The 15,626-nt window shown below is 43.8% G+C and overlaps 1 protein-coding gene and 1 long non-coding RNA gene across 2 annotated transcripts in view; both read left to right on the top strand.

Moving 5' to 3' along the window:
- Positions 1-15,626, top strand: part of LOC120718074 (NACHT, LRR and PYD domains-containing protein 4C-like) — a gene marked incomplete at its 5' end in the record, with an annotated part of 33,116 nt that overhangs the window by 4,614 nt on the left and 12,876 nt on the right. The window lies entirely within an intron of this gene.
- On the top strand, positions 1,979-15,403 carry LOC120718075. The gene is made up of 3 exons (XR_005692365.1): positions 1,979-2,291; positions 11,776-11,780; positions 15,393-15,403. It is a non-coding gene; the product is annotated as an uncharacterized LOC120718075 (long non-coding RNA).

Here is a 15,626-nt window from a genome sequence, read left to right as displayed (position 1 = left end):
CAGCCCACATCAGCAGCACTTGAGATGTGCTGTGGTGAATGGCTTTCCCCCACCCCCTTGCTGACACAAAATGTTTATTCTTTAGCTTGCCCTGATCGACAGCAGCCTGTGTGCCAGACCATAGATTTAATTGAGGTGGATAGTTGTTAAAAGTAATCTACATTAAGCTTGTGGTTGCTCAAATTTTGTAAAATGACATATGAGGTGAAGTGATATAGATAAATATTTAAACTAATGAAGTGCATAGAGGCACTTGACCTGTGTGAAAGACTGTCGTCTTATTATGAGCCATTGTTGAGATATAGAGCACACCTGTGAATACAACTAATATGCTGAACCCTGTATGAAACATCTAAAAGTACATGATGGAGAAGCTAAATTGAATATGAAAGTGTAAGACTTTGCCACTGTGGGCAGAGCATGCAACTACTGTGTGATGTTGCGTTGCGGGTTTTTTCTTCTGAGCTGATGAGCAAGCTACACGTTATCAGATCAAGAGCTGTCTGAGAACTACTCAAAGAGAGGGAAACAGAGCTATGAGTGTGCAGCGTTTCCGTGAGCAGTTTTCCTGCACCTTGACTCGTGTGTGTAGCATCAGCATCATGTTTTTGTTTATTTGTTTTGTTGGGTTGAAAATAATTAAATAAACTTGTGATCATACATATGGATCACCATGGCACATATCACCAGCCACATGATTTATTTATGCAGATGAAAAAGTGAGTGTGAATGTGTTTGACGTCACAGTGTTTTTGTGCGCTGTGTAAAAGAATTTATATTGTAGATGAAAAATAATCATAGGGAAAAGGTTTTGTGTTGATCAGCCAAAAACAACCACAATTTCATTTTCTGCTTTTAAGAAAGGATTGTTCACAAAAACACAGAGAGAGAGAGAGAGAGAGAGATGTGTGTTGATTAAGCAGCGATGATAATAATGAAAATGTCTTAGTTTGTCACTTTCAGGTGAAAAGCAGACCTGAATCAATTTTCCACAGCAAGAAAGTTATAGTTTAACATCATTGGAAACATGCAGGCCAAGTTTCTGGCTGACTTATTTACAGCGCAATGTGTATGTGTCTCTCAACCTCACAAGCAAGTGCTCACTCCTCCCTGAAGAATGCAGCTCCAAAGAGCAATAACATGGCAGATAAAGACAGCAGCAAGTCCTGAGCAAAGAGTCCCAGCAAAGCAGCAGCAATGTGGACAAACAGCATCAGAGAAGAAGAGCAAACCCATCATCCTGACTGATCGGATGAATGGCACTGTGTCTACAACAAGCTGAAACTTCACTGTGCATGTGAAGAAAACGTTTGAGGAGAACTGAACAGTTGGAGTTTGACATTTGCCACCTGTGGAGTAAAATGGCAAGAAGAGACAGTGGGACACAGGACAAAGCTGAAGGAGAACTGCCGGGACTGTTGAAGTGGGAGAGGACAAAAGAGTGAGAGGACAACAGAGTGAGAATACTAGGTGAGAACACATAGGAATTATTTAATGTGGGAAATCAAAATTTGGGTTAGCAAACCTGGGGAAAAGAAAACTGACTGCTTAAGTTGGAAAATTGTGAAGGAGTCTGAAACACTGCAAAAATAGAAACATATACAAAATCACACACACAAGCACAACATGCATTAACCCTACTAACACTTCCAAACACAAGAGAGCTTATGAAGATTAGACAACATCTTAAGCGTGTGAGTCTGTTTATCATCTTATCCAAGTCACCTCGTGTGATGCAAAAACCAGTGGACTCATAGCACATTAGTTAAGACGTGATCAAATAATAGCAGAGAAATGTGTAGGAAAGGCAGAGAACATGCCCTGCTGGATATGCAGCTCCACAGACATGCATTAAACCTGCCTAATAACACAAACACACATGTAATGAAAATTAGCTTGTTATCTTTCATCAGTGTTAAAATAGTGTCAATTTAGCAGACACTTGTTATTAAATACTGAATTTATCCAATGCAAAAATTGACTCTCTAGGTTGCAGGACAACAATTTAAACTTTTGTGGGAAAAAAGATTCTGGTTTGACCAACCAGTGATCAGATAATAAATTTAGTTGTTAATATAGTAAATTGGGAGAAGCTTCCTGCTTGATTGAGGCAGCACAAGTTTACTACTAAATTTACTGTATGAGGGAAATTCTCTTTTAGTGATAACATTTTGAACATGCATTTCTGTTGTCCTGTCATCCTAGTGGGTTAATAGCTGATTCAAATTAGTTGATCGTTCTTAGATTAATGAAAGGTGATTGAATTCTAGCACGAGTGAATGGGATGTGTTGTGTGGAGAGTGGAGACTCTAAAACACTGAGTTTCCTGCTTTGATGTGTGAGTGAATCCTGTATTTAGATACACAACTCTGAATACGTCAGAACAAACTTCTTTTGTGAAGTGCATGACAGCATGTCACATGTTTTATGATGAAGGGAAAAAAGGAAAATTGAATAAAATAGATCTGTGGCCTAAATGAGTGAAGAGCACAGACCTGGTGATTAAACTCATAAGTTAAAGAAGACATTAGGCTTATGTTGTGAGTTGTGCAGCTGATGGTTGGTTTGGAGTGAATCTAGCTGATGAATCTTCTCCTGTTGTGAAGTTGATGAGGAGCTTGTGTCATGACTTAACAAGGCCTTTTTATTTTGATACTTTCACAGTGCACTGAGAGTTTGGTTTGATAATCTGTTATTTTTCATTTTTCATTTTTGAACAGGCACTGATTTTGTTCGTCTATTTCTTTTCTTTAAGCAGATCTGCACGTCAGAAATTAAAAGTGCTATACGACCTGTCGAGAAAGCTGTTACAAGTGAGTTTTCTCCACATTGAAATGGGCTCAGGAGAAAGCTACTTATTTGGGACAATATTAAATGAAAGTCCCGGCCTAAAAGGGATTCAGCAGCGATGTAATCCGATCTAAAGTTCTTTTTCTTTTGAAATGACGTCATTTTGCTGAAAGTGGAAACTAAATGCGACAATCGGCTCCACTATCAGCAAAGAAAGAATGAATGCATGAATGAATGAATGAAAGAGAAAGAAAAAAAACTGACTGACTGGTAAATGCTGACAAAAGCTGACAAGACTTTACTGATGTAACACGACTGTGCGAGGTTAACCCCCACCTGACAAAGGTGTCAGAGTCAGATTGCCCACCACCAGACTCCACTGCTGGAGGAAGAACACTAGACACAGAGGCTGGTTCTCCTTGCACTTCCACTTCAACTGAAGGATCCAAAATCAGTGGTCCTAGGCTCCCACCGTCAGATGAATCTGGAAATTGATTCTGTTTTTCCACAGTGAAGTGCAACGTTGGAGGATTAACATACAATGAAACCAAGCTTCCTGTGTCCTCATCCTCAACCAGAGGTTCTGTGAGGGAATTTAAATCCGGTTTCTGCTGCCGAGTTCTTGGTCTATGAGGAAGTGATTGCTCTGGTAATTCCAAGTTAACCTCACTGCCCGGGAGGAAGCCGCATGGAAGGAGGAGGTCGCGGTGAAGGGTCCGCATAGGTCCATTGCTGTTCTCAGGTTTTACCTTGTAGACCGGGAGGTCCCCAGCCCGATGGACAACCACATAAACTTCTTCCTCCCATTTATCTGAAAGTTTATGCTTCCCTCGAAGGCGGACATTCCTCACAAGCACACGATCACCTGATTCCAATGCTGATGGTATCACACGGTTGTCAAAGCGTTTCTTATTTCGGTCAGCAGCCTTTGTAGCATTACTGGAGGCAATACTGAAACTTTCCTCCAATCTCGATTTGAGTGACTTAATGTACTGTGAGTGACTCTTTTGCTTGGATTCCCGCAGTGGCAAATTGAACGCCAGGTCCACAGGTAGACGAGGTGTTCTACCGAACATGAGTTCGTAAGGAGTAAACCCTGTAACCTCATTCCTGGTACAATTATAGGCGTGAACCAGCGGTTTCACATGCTCTTTCCACCTTGTTTTTTGTTTTGTCTCCAAGGTCCCCAACATTGCCAGCAACGTCCTGTTGAATCGCTCCACTGGATTTCCCCTCGGATGGTAAGGGGTTGTACGGCTCTTCTGAATGCCTGCAAACTCACACAATTCTTTTATTAGTCTTGACTCAAAATCTTGCCCTTGGTCGGTATGGATTCGCTCAGGAATGCCATAATAAATGATATAATTCTCCCATAGACACTTCGCCACAGTTCTTGCCTTTTGATTGGGTGTTGGAATGGCAACAGCGAATTTAGTGAAATGGTCAGTCAGGACTAAGATATCACGAGTGCCACTAGTGTCAGGCTCAAGAGCAAGAAAATCCATACACAAGAGCTCAAGTGGTCGCGATGTTTTTATGCTGACAAGTGGAGCAGCTTTTTCTGGCAAGGCTTTTCGGCGCACACAGCGGCCACAAGTCTTGATCTTCTGCTCAACACCCTTTGCCATTTTGGGCCAGTAGAATCTCGTACGGACAAGGTCGAGTGTACGTTCAATCCCCATATGGCCCATGTCCTCATGGAGACTTTTCAGGACTGATGGTCGCAGCTCCTCTGGAAGGACAAGCTGGTATAAAAGGTCTTCATTGTCCTGTCTCCTCCTGTACAGAACTCCATCCACCAGCTCCAACCTGGACCACTCTCTGAGCAGGAACGGAAGTTCAGGGAGTTCAGCTCTGGCTGTTGGTGGAATTCTCTCTCCCGTCTCAAGCTGGTGAATAAGCTCTCGAATACAGGGATCTGGGTGTTGTTTCTCTTTGATGTTAAGAGTAGAAACGACAGGCAGCTGGTGAAGGTCCTCGGAACAGTAACTGTCAGAGATGGTATCCACTTGAACTGACAAAGACTCGACAAGTGTGAGGCCAACCTCACCGCAGTCACCCGGCCGTGTGGCTCTGACCAAATGACTTTGGCAGATTGCTCTCACAGTCTCCTCTGGGAGGACATCAGAATCAGCTGTGTGTTGAGAAATGAACTGACGAATGAGTTCATGGTCATTGGAAACTTCATCATTGGAGCAGGGGTAGGGTCGTCGCGAGAGCGCATCAGCGTCGCAATTCTGTTTGCCAGCTCTGTACAGAAGTTTAAAGGAGTACGTTGACAATGCAGCCAACCAACGGTGTCCAGTAGCGTCCAGTTTAGCTGTTGTCAAAACGTAGGTCAATGGATTACTGTCCGTCACCACTGTAAAATCTGCCCCGTACAGGTAATCTTGGAATTTCTCGGTCACACTCCACTTAAGGGCGAGGAATTCCAACTTGTGGGCTGCATAACGGCTCTCACTCTGCGACAATCCGCGGCTAGCATAAGCTATGACCCGGAGTTTCTCCTCTTGCTCTTGATACAACACAGCTCCAAGTCCGGTCACACTCGCATCGGTGTGCAGAATGTATGAACGAGACGGGTCTGCAAACCCAAGAACCGGGACAGTTGTAAGCTTCTCAATCAGGGTTTCAAATGCAACTTGACAGTTGGTATCCCACCTCTCCCCGGAGAGTTGGTTTGGCCTGTAGGTGGGTATCTTGCGAGCTTTCAGGGTCTTTGATCTTTGAACTGGAGAATATCCACGAGTCAGGTCATTGAGGGGTTTGGCAATGACGGAATAGTCTTTTATAAACCGGCGGTAATAGCCAGCAAAGCCCAGAAAAGACCTCAATTGTTTCAAAGTCTGTGGAACTGGCCATGTCTTGATGGTCTTTATCTTCTCGGGGTCTGTTTGAACTCCTTCCTCAGAGACAATATGACCCAAGTACTTTACAGACTTTTGGAAGAATCGACATTTCTCCGGTGCCAGTTTCAGCCCATATTCCTTCAACCGGTTCAGGACTCTCAGCAGCCTTCGTTCGTGTTCCTCAAGAGTGTCCGAATAGATGATTAAGTCATCCAGGAAAACGAGCACTTCCTTTAGGTGAAGGTCCCCCATGCATCGCTCCATCAAGCGCTGAAAGGTGCTTGGGGCGTTGGTAACACCTTGAGGCATTTGGTTAAACTCCCAGAACCCAAGAGGAGTCACAAAAGCAGTCTTTGCCTTGTCTTCCTCCTCCATCTGGATCTGGTAGTAACCGGACTTCAGGTCGAGTACTGAAAACCACTTAGAACCAGTGAGTGCTGAAAAGGATTCCTCCAAATTAGGTAAGGGGTATGCATCCTTGATGGGTTGAAGGTTTAGTTTCCGGTAGTCTATGCACAGCCGGACCTCACCATTCTTCTTCCTGACCACCACGATAGGCGAAGCAAAAGGAGACGATGATTCCCTTATAATGCCGGCTTCCAGAAGCTCACGCAGGTGACGGCGGACAGCTTCGAAATCTTGTGGATGGATTGGCCGGGCACGTTGCTTGAACGGTGTATTGTCATGGAGTGGGATATGATGTTTGACAGCTGATGTACATCCAAAATCCAAGTCATGATGCGAAAAGACCTCCGAGATGTCATTCAGCTTGCCTATGACTCGCGTCCTCCATTCAGGTGACAGTGGGGAATCACCAAAATCAAAATTCAGGCTGGTGATAGTGTTCCTGACTGGAAGATGGGTCACGCGGTGTTCAGACAAGATGCAGTGGTAGGTTTCCAAATCCGCAATGACACTGTGAGGTGGAATGAAGGTATCTTGCTCCGACTCATTTGTAATAACCACGGGAACCTTGTATGGAGAAAGAACAGGGAAGTTGATGAGACAACTGCTGACGCACAAACCCCCAGGTAAGGTGGAAGCAGGATTCTGTAGGAGAACACTCTGGCTAAACAATGGGGTGGAAACTTTGGCAGAGCCCTGGATGACAATAGTGCGGCCAGCCGGAACACGCACTGGAGCTTTGCTTAGTAGCCTCACATTCCCAATGCTGCCATTCTCCTTCTGCTTGTGTGACAGCTGTAGTGTTTTCAACACCGCTCTGTACCCATGAGTGCTAGGCTGATAGCTCGGATGCTGGTTAAGATGCTGTTCATACAGGGGTTCCAGGGTGTTCATCCCAATTAGCACAGTGGCGGGGACGTCAGGGTGTACGTCCGGAACAACTAGAGCCAATGTTGTTACTTCATATTCTTCACCAACAAAATCTCTGGGGAACTTGACGGAAATCTCAATGTATCCAAGATATGGAATGGTTTGACCCGCAGCACCTTCCACCTGGAGAAGATCATGGAGTGGTTGAATTTGTTGTTCATGAAGATGATTGTTGTAAAAGGATACAGGTATTGTAGTAACCTGTGATCCTGTATCAAGCAGGCATTTCTGTGGATGGCCTGCTAGGGTCACCTCTGTTGTGCATCTTGACCCAACTAACCCATGAGGTAACACTGTTGTTGCCTTCGGACAAGTGTGTAGGTCTACACAGTGAACAATTTCCTCCTTGTTCCTTTCCTCCTTTGCGGGACAATGTGGGTCCTGCACAGTTCCTGTACGTCCCATTACGGGAACTGTATCTAGTTTAAATGTCCAGTTGATGAATTCCGCTTCTGCCATTTTGGTTTCCTTTCACTGAACTGTTTGCGTTTTGCATTGACCAATGCAGAATTGGGTCTGTTCTCACACTGTGGTCTAATGTGTCCATCTTCCCCACACCTGAAACAGAAACCAGGCTTGGGGTTAGGTGATATAGTCCCCTGTGTATCCGTTCTTTGCTTCTGGTGCTGCTTTGGAACAGGAGTACAGGACTGGTGAGACTGGGAGGCAGTTAAGGCGGCAAGTTGCTTTTGTATCTCCGCCATCTGCTGGGTGAGAGTGGACAATGCAGCACAGACCCCCCTTTCTTCTTCTACTGCGAACTGAGCTTGAGCTGCAACTCTGTGTCTTGGTGTTCCCAGATGTTGCTTCATCCTCAGAGTTTTGCTAGCTTCTCTGTCTTCTTCAGTTCTTAATAGGAGTAACAGTTCTGCAAAAGAAGGTGGGTTGGATTTTCTCTGCTTCAGCTGGAGCTCAGAGATAAGGTTACTATCCCAACACCCCCTACAGAATTGGCTGAGCAGGTGCCTGTTCACTTCACCCTGCTTGACTCCTCCCCGCTTGACAGCTAAACTCAGGGCCACCTGAAGTCGCTGTAGGTAGCCGGATGGTTTCTCACCCGAGTCTTGCAGTGTGTCCATGAACTTCGCATAAAGTTCTTCCCCGTCCTGTACAATTCCATAAGCAGAATCAAGATGTTGAATATAAGTCTCTGCTGGTAGGTCGGGGTTAAGGTGCTTGATTATGTCCGCTGCAGGTGGTAAAAGACTATCAAGGATGTGTCTGGATCTTCGCAGTTCTGAAATGGCTGGATCCTTTAAGATGAGATCCACTCCAGAGCGCCATGCATCATAGTCCACCTCATGCTGTGGGTGTGGCAGTCTCCCAGAAAACATGCGCAGCCTATGGGATGAACGTATGTTTACATCTTCGCTCTTTACTATATGCTCCACAACATACCTCTGTACTTCAGGTGGATTTAACTCAGCTGCAGACATACTGATAGAATGTCCTTCTGTTGTTGTAGGATGTAGGGCAGCTGAAGAAGTGACAGGAATAGCCATGTTGTGGGTTTTTTGATCCGGAGTGGCAGCCGTTTTGTGTTCAGATGCGGCAGTGCATTCCTGCTTGAGCCCTTCTGGTTTTCCTGGGTGCAGTTCTGAAACAGCTCCATTTATTTGGGTCATTAGTTCTTGAAGAACTTCAGCAAAATCCTGACCAGACAATTTTGCTACTTGTTTTAAGTCAGCTAAATAAGTCTTAGTCTTTGTGCACCCGACAGTAGCCGCATAGATTTTAGACAAGCTTTTTATATGATATTCATTATTTAAGGGCTTAAATGTATATGGCAGAATCGGACCCAATAAATCAAAAGCAGACCCCGTTTTAAACTCAACGACGAGCATATTATTAAACTCAGAACCGGGTGAGTTTATTGGCACGGAGCGTTCAATAGCACCATACTGGAGAAGAAAATCTTCAACCTCCTCAACCTCATATGCGGGGACGCCACTAACCAACACCGCGTTTGGTATTTTAACACCTAATGACTCCAACAAGTCCATGTTCATAGTAATATGGTGAGATAGTGAGACTGAATGTACACAACAATATTATACTTGACACAACCTCCTGGCTGGCTCGCCACTAATTTGTCTTATGTAGCAAGTACATAAGCTAGAATAATTTAAGTTGGTTATGAGTAGTTGGGCTAATTCAGAAGATATCAGATTCGGCTCTAGGAGGTGAGTGAAGTACAATAAACATACAACCACAGATATTGTGATTACAGTTATTATTTATAGTGAAAATAAAGTGCAATTACCAAATACCAATATTTACAAATTCTGCAGACAGGAAAAAGATAAAACATAATTCAAGCTTGTAAAATATCCGCTGCACAGCGGTGCAGCAACCTCGTCCAACCTCTGGCAAACAATGTCCATAAAGTTTATTTCATGATTGATATAAGTCCAACGCGTATGACAGTCTAGACAGGTTGAAATTGGAAGTATGATGATCAGCACTAAGATTCCAAGACTGAAATCTCGAAAGTGAGATTTGGGGGACTGAAAACCAGGGGGGGAGAGTGTAGGCCGCAGCAGCCTCCTACCAGACCGCAGGAAGTTGTAGCTGGGGTTCTGGCTCATTGGGCCTAGCTCGCCATCCAAAGTAGTGGTGTCGCTGTGGTCTCTCCAGGGCACCACTAGCCTGCACTATAATCACAAGACCACTATTAGCAAAATTCATCTAAATTTCCAAGCTAGCTTTAGTTCCAGTGTACACAATAAAGTTCATGAGAAAATACAACAAATACATATCCAACCATTGTAATGAATTAAAATAAATGACAATCTCAAATAACAAAACTACAGCCACGTAAAGTGAGAGTAGTAGTAATGCAGTAGGCCTCAGCCTTAGCTATCCCATCAGCTAATAGCACTGGCATACTGATACAGGTTACAAATACAAACAGACATTCAGACTCAACTCACCATTCACTACGTGCGATGTCACATACGAGCCCCCACGCATCTACCCACGGCGGTATCAAAGTACTGTTGAACGCAATCCACAATTAATTCAAAGACAAACCAAGATAGTAAACAGCGAAGAACGCTCGCCCCACGTACCTGTTGCTTCCATCCGCTAACGCCTCTCCCCCACGTCTTTTCGAGGCGACAACCCGGAAGGCATATAATAGTGCCTCGCGAATAGGATTGGTCACAACAGGCACGTGCAGCCTCGTGGCGTGGCGTGCGTCATGACGCGTCGCGATGCCTTCACGGACACACTCCGGTTGGAATTTAAGATTCCGATTTAGTTATAGATGCAGTTCTTTTTATTTTTATGTGGGTTACACTTGCAAAGGTAAAATGATTGGCTAGAATTCAAAGTGTATTACATCTCGGGGGGGGAAGCACCAAAAGAAAGCACCGAAATGTGCACTGCTTTTCGGTCTGGTTACTACAGTTTATGTCAGAACCGATGCCATAATGGCACCGGATACTGGTACCCATCCGTACACATGATGTTTCTAAACTTCTAATCTTGCAGAGATGCTTGGATTCTATCAGACGTTGGATGGCTGATAATATTTTCAAGTTAATGCAGAGAAAATTCCTTTTCTTTGCTCCTGATAAATTTGTACCTTTTGATAGGTCTGTCTAGGCGCATACCTATTGCTGGAACAGCCGAGACAATTCTACTGCAGCTAGCAAAGCATGGGACACCAGGCAAAACTCTTTGTGCGATCTTGTGCACGAGGGAGATGACTGAGACAAGCTGCTCGAACCCGAGTCACTCGCTGTATTCTCCCCTGTAGCACTGCTATTGTGGTTACATGAATATGCATAGTCTCATTAACATATGACATCTTAAACAGGCATGTATGTGAACAAGACAAGAGTACCTTGTCTGTGTGTATGTGTATGTGTGTGGGTCAAGATATGACCCTGTGAACGCCTCCTTAAAAAGCCGGCGCTAGGAGTCCAGTGATCCACCTAAACAACAGGTTCTTGTACTTAAAAAGATACAGAGTAGGTGTCCTCCCATACAATATAAATCAGAAAGACAAGGTAAGACCTCTCTCATGACCTTAGGACGTGTGGTATGCCAGAATATTCTGGAACGCACACAAAGTCTTTTCAGACTACTAAGGATCAGACATTCTATCAATATGCAATCGATTATATACCTCTAAGCATTTATGCTTAACCCTTTAAGACCTACCATAGAACCAAGTCCGCCAGAGCTTATATTATATTTTTACATGCTGTGGAGCCATTTTTGGGAGCATTTCAAGTTGCTATACATCAATACAACCATTATAGCCCAGATTTTAATAATATGTATTCATTAAGTGCATAGTAATTACATAAATTGCAAAAAAGTGCAATAAACTACAAAAAAATTGAAAATCATTTTTGATTTTTTAACATATATTTGTAGTTAGAGAAATTTAAGAGGCTTATCCCTCAAAACTGTAAATACAAAAAAGTTGCACAAAATAGTTTCCCACCACAGGAAATTTATTTTGAGTGTCTTCATAGTTTTATTTTTGAAATACACCAATTTTTATACACTGCAGGAAAAACGAAAATAAATATTATACTGCAAATTTGCAAAAAAGCAGCATATGCATCAAAATAAACTATTTCCAGCAGTGCAATATGAGTCCTAAGCATCCCAGAAACGACACAGAAAGTCATAAAGTCAAAGATAACTTTTAAAAAGAGCAGTATAGGCCCTGAGGCCCTGATGGCAAAAAAGACTACATTTCCGCGAAAATGACGTCACTTCCGGTTTCGGGCAGGTAATGGCGGAAATGCAAAAGTTCGCGCTGACGTCTATTCCAACGTAGGGAGTGTTATGAACAGCTGATTGGATCGGTAAAGCGTGTTTCTGGAATATTATGTTTTTGTTCCTGCAAGTGCTTTTTATGCAGTTTTTGCAAAGCTTTATGTGGAAGGAAACCGTGACCTAGGACAAGCTGATGGCATAAGATGTAAGTACAACTCCTCCGGTTTCATATGCAAAAAAAATTTTTGTGCTAGCTTACGTGGTTGCAGTGCTACTGGGATTTAAAAATAGTTACGCAAAACAGAGCGTTCCCGCTCCGATCGGCTCTAAAGGGTTAAATTATATGTTTCTAAGCATGAATGACAATCCAAAAATATAACCCTGACATCTTTGGTAGTAAAGAATCTCGGCCCCCTTGCTTCTTTTGTTAAATCTTCTATTAGGAATCTTGGTGTTACATTTGACTCAGCTCGGTCCTTGGATATCTCTGGTTCTAGCACTTAAGAAGTATTGCTAAGCTGAGTCCTATTGTGTCACGTTCCGAACTTGTAATGATTATACATGCTTTTGTTTCATCTCGTTTAGACTATTGTAACTCGTTTACCTAAGCAATGCCTCCTTGGAACATTTGCAGGGTGTTCAAAATGCTGCTGCAAGGCTTTTGACCAAGGCTCCCATGTCACTCCCCTGCTGATCCAGCTGCACTGGCTCCCCATCAAATTCAGGATCCATTTTAAGATTATAATTCTGACCTTCAGGGCTCTGCAAATATACATCAGTGACCTTTTTCAGCTCTATATTCCCAACAGGTCCCTGAGGTCTTGTGACCAGGGCATGCTGGTTGTCCAGCACACTAGATTTAAAAAAAAAAAAAAAAGGTGACAGAGCTTTTGTTTCTATGGCTCTCAGACTCTAGAATTCTCTTCCATTGAATTTGAGATATGCAGACTCTGTCAGTTCTTCTAAAAAATTTTTAAAAATCCATCGTTTTAAACTTGCCTTTGGTTTATGTTGTTTTATTTTTGCGATTAGTCGACTAATCAGATCATGCATCCATTGGATGTAAAACGTACAGCTTATTGCACGGCATGCATCTGCTCTTATATAACTATCACTAGCTTACAGCTTGAAGTGTCTAAGGTATGTGATAACTAAAAATAAAGACAAGTTGATAGTTTAATCAGATGGTCACTTGCATGGTCTGGGAAAACTGGTCTCAGACACGTCGTCCTGATAAAGCCCCTGCGGGGAAGCCGTGCATTTCACTGGAGGTCCGTCTTAGCTAAAACATTCAATGCTGGGAGCCCCAAGCAGGACGCTAAATCAACAGTAGTCCTATATTTCCGTAATCTCACTTGGATGCGTGTTTACAAGTCAAGGACATTCAAAACAACTGACACCATGAACATGTCTGCCTGTCCAAGCAAATTCACCCCTGAGTAGGCCTGCACAATAAATCGAAAATTTATTGTCATCGCGATATCAGCCTGCGCAATGGGCCCATCGCAAAAGACGACGTAAACTGCGATAATTGGGTACCTTAAAATGTTTACACACATGCTTTACAGAATTTACCAATCAAATAAACCCCGTTATACATTTGACCAGTCGAATAGAGCCCTTCATGGCATTAACCAATCAAATGGATTAGAGGCCCGCTTCCTACGCAAGTGGGGAGCGAACAACGCTGCAGCAACGAGTCAGAGTTGTAAAGGCTGACAGCGAGACGCATGTAGAGAACGCTACTGACTATGAACTCATGCCTAAAAAAAAAAAATAGTACCTCGCTTATTTGGAGGTACTTTGGATTTGATAAAGACGACGTTCTCCAAACACAGGTGCTCTGCAACACTTGCTGAACACTCGTGGCAACCACCAGAGGAAACACGACTAATCTCCACCATCATCTTCAATACAACCACAGAGAACTGTTTGAATAGTTACAGAAAGACAGGGCTAGCCAACCAAAGGTTGCTAATGTTAAGACAAAGAGCGCAGCAGTCCAACAGCCGTCTCTGTATCAAGTTTTTCAAGTGGAACTCCTTATGAGAAAACGTCGGAGCGGTACAAATAAATAACAGAGGCCATTACACATTTTTTGACAAAGACATGATGCCTATAAATACAGTTAGCAGAGAGGGCTTCACCAGTCTGATACATAAAGTGGACCGGAGATACCGCATCCCCTCACGAAACGACTTTTCCCATGTCGCCATTCCACAAATATACGAAACATGCCGGAAGACCAGCATGTTTGAACTGAGCCAAGCTGAAAACTACGCAAGCACTACAGTAAAGTTTCCTCTCCAGTTTTGACTTACATCATAACTACTTGGTGAGTGGTAAAATAATGAACAGCTGCACTGAGATAATTTGCAGTATAATTTAAGTTATGTTTATTTAAAACTAATTCTAGAGACCGGGAAGGATGTCTTTCAGAATTCAAGCCTCAGAAATTTTTTTTATGGGGGCAATGTTTCAATGTTAAAGTGCACTTTGTTGTTACACTGCTAATACAGCAGCTTTCATTAAATAAAACTGTTGCAGTAAAACGGAAATTATGTATTCGTTTTTTGTTTTGTTTTTTGCTATTTTATCGCAAGTCATATCGTTATCGCAGTATTGATCACAGTTATCGCACATCGCAGGTTTTCCTAATATCGTGCAGCCCTACCCCTGAGCAGACTGCAAGATGCTCAAAGAAGTAATTAAAAATTCTAAAATGTCATCACAGGTGCTACAGCAGACTCTCGCTGTTGATGATGTAAGAGTGCATGACTGTGTTATCAGAAAAAGGTAATGCAAGTTTAACTTTCATGGGAGGTGTGCAAGGAGGAAACCTTTGATCTCTAAGGACGGGGTTCCTACTGGGGTCAGCGGGGGAGCTGTCCCCAGGGAGGGGCATTTTGCTCCTCCCTTCTTTTCCTCCCCATCCCCGGCTGCCTCCCTCTTCCCGCTCCAACACACCCACCCACACAAGTAGGGCCTTGGGGTGTGGGTGTGTCACCAGGGTGCAGGGGACACACCCACACACACCCCGTCTGTGGTCTTCTGGCCACCTGTGCCTCAATTTTATTCCACAACTTAGACATCCACACTACTCACACTCTCATAACACATACATATAGGGCCTTGAGGGTGGGCACGTTAACGGCGTCCAGTGGACAGTCTGTGTATTCAACCCCACCTCTGGGGCCGGTGCCCATCTCTGAATTTTAAACCTTCAGGTTTCTCAGGAGGGGCTGTGCTAACACCTGCTGCTCTCTGGCAGCAGCACCATGCTCTCCCGTGTTTTAAATGCACCTTAGAACAACACGCAGCAACGCTACACATGAGCGAGAGGAGGGTGGTTTGGGGTCTTCACACACCCCTGTTCTCTGCTGGCAATCGGGGCGGGGGGGCTGGGAGGAGGTGTTGGCCGTCTCATTGGGATCTGGGATGCGGGGCCTCCTTGCTGCTGCGGAGCCTGGGACGGTCTGTTTGCCTCCACCCTGGGGGAAAGGATAACATCTCCTGGGTGTAGGTGCTGTTTCCCCTTCCAGGGGCGAGGGTACCTGGACCTGGGGTATAGAGTTTGTTTGGGGAGTGTGATTGTCTGTACATTGTCCATGTATGTCTATCCCTGCGTTGGGTGAGTGCTAAGTATTTGTGTCATGATCCTGGGTCCTTTTGACCCAGTGTTTTGTGTTTTCTATGGTTGTAATTTTGGTTCTGTTCTTCCTCGGTTAGTGTTCATTCTTTTCTGCCCGGTTATCTCTGTGTCTAGTCTGCGTTTCTGAGCCTGTGTCATTACGTGTATGTGTTTCCTGTTTTACTTTGAAGGTCTCTGTCTTATGTCAGTGTGTTCTGTTTACGTTTTCCCCTGCCTCGTCAGCTGTTATGTCTCCCAGGTGTGATTACTGGTGTGTATTT

This window comes from Simochromis diagramma, unplaced genomic scaffold (genome assembly GCF_900408965.1).
Source record: "Simochromis diagramma unplaced genomic scaffold, fSimDia1.1 OVJJ01000024.1, whole genome shotgun sequence".
NCBI classification, from domain to species: Eukaryota; Metazoa; Chordata; class Actinopteri; order Cichliformes; family Cichlidae; genus Simochromis; species Simochromis diagramma.
Note: the sequence above shows the minus strand (reverse complement) of the source record. Positions and strands in the feature narration are given on the sequence as shown.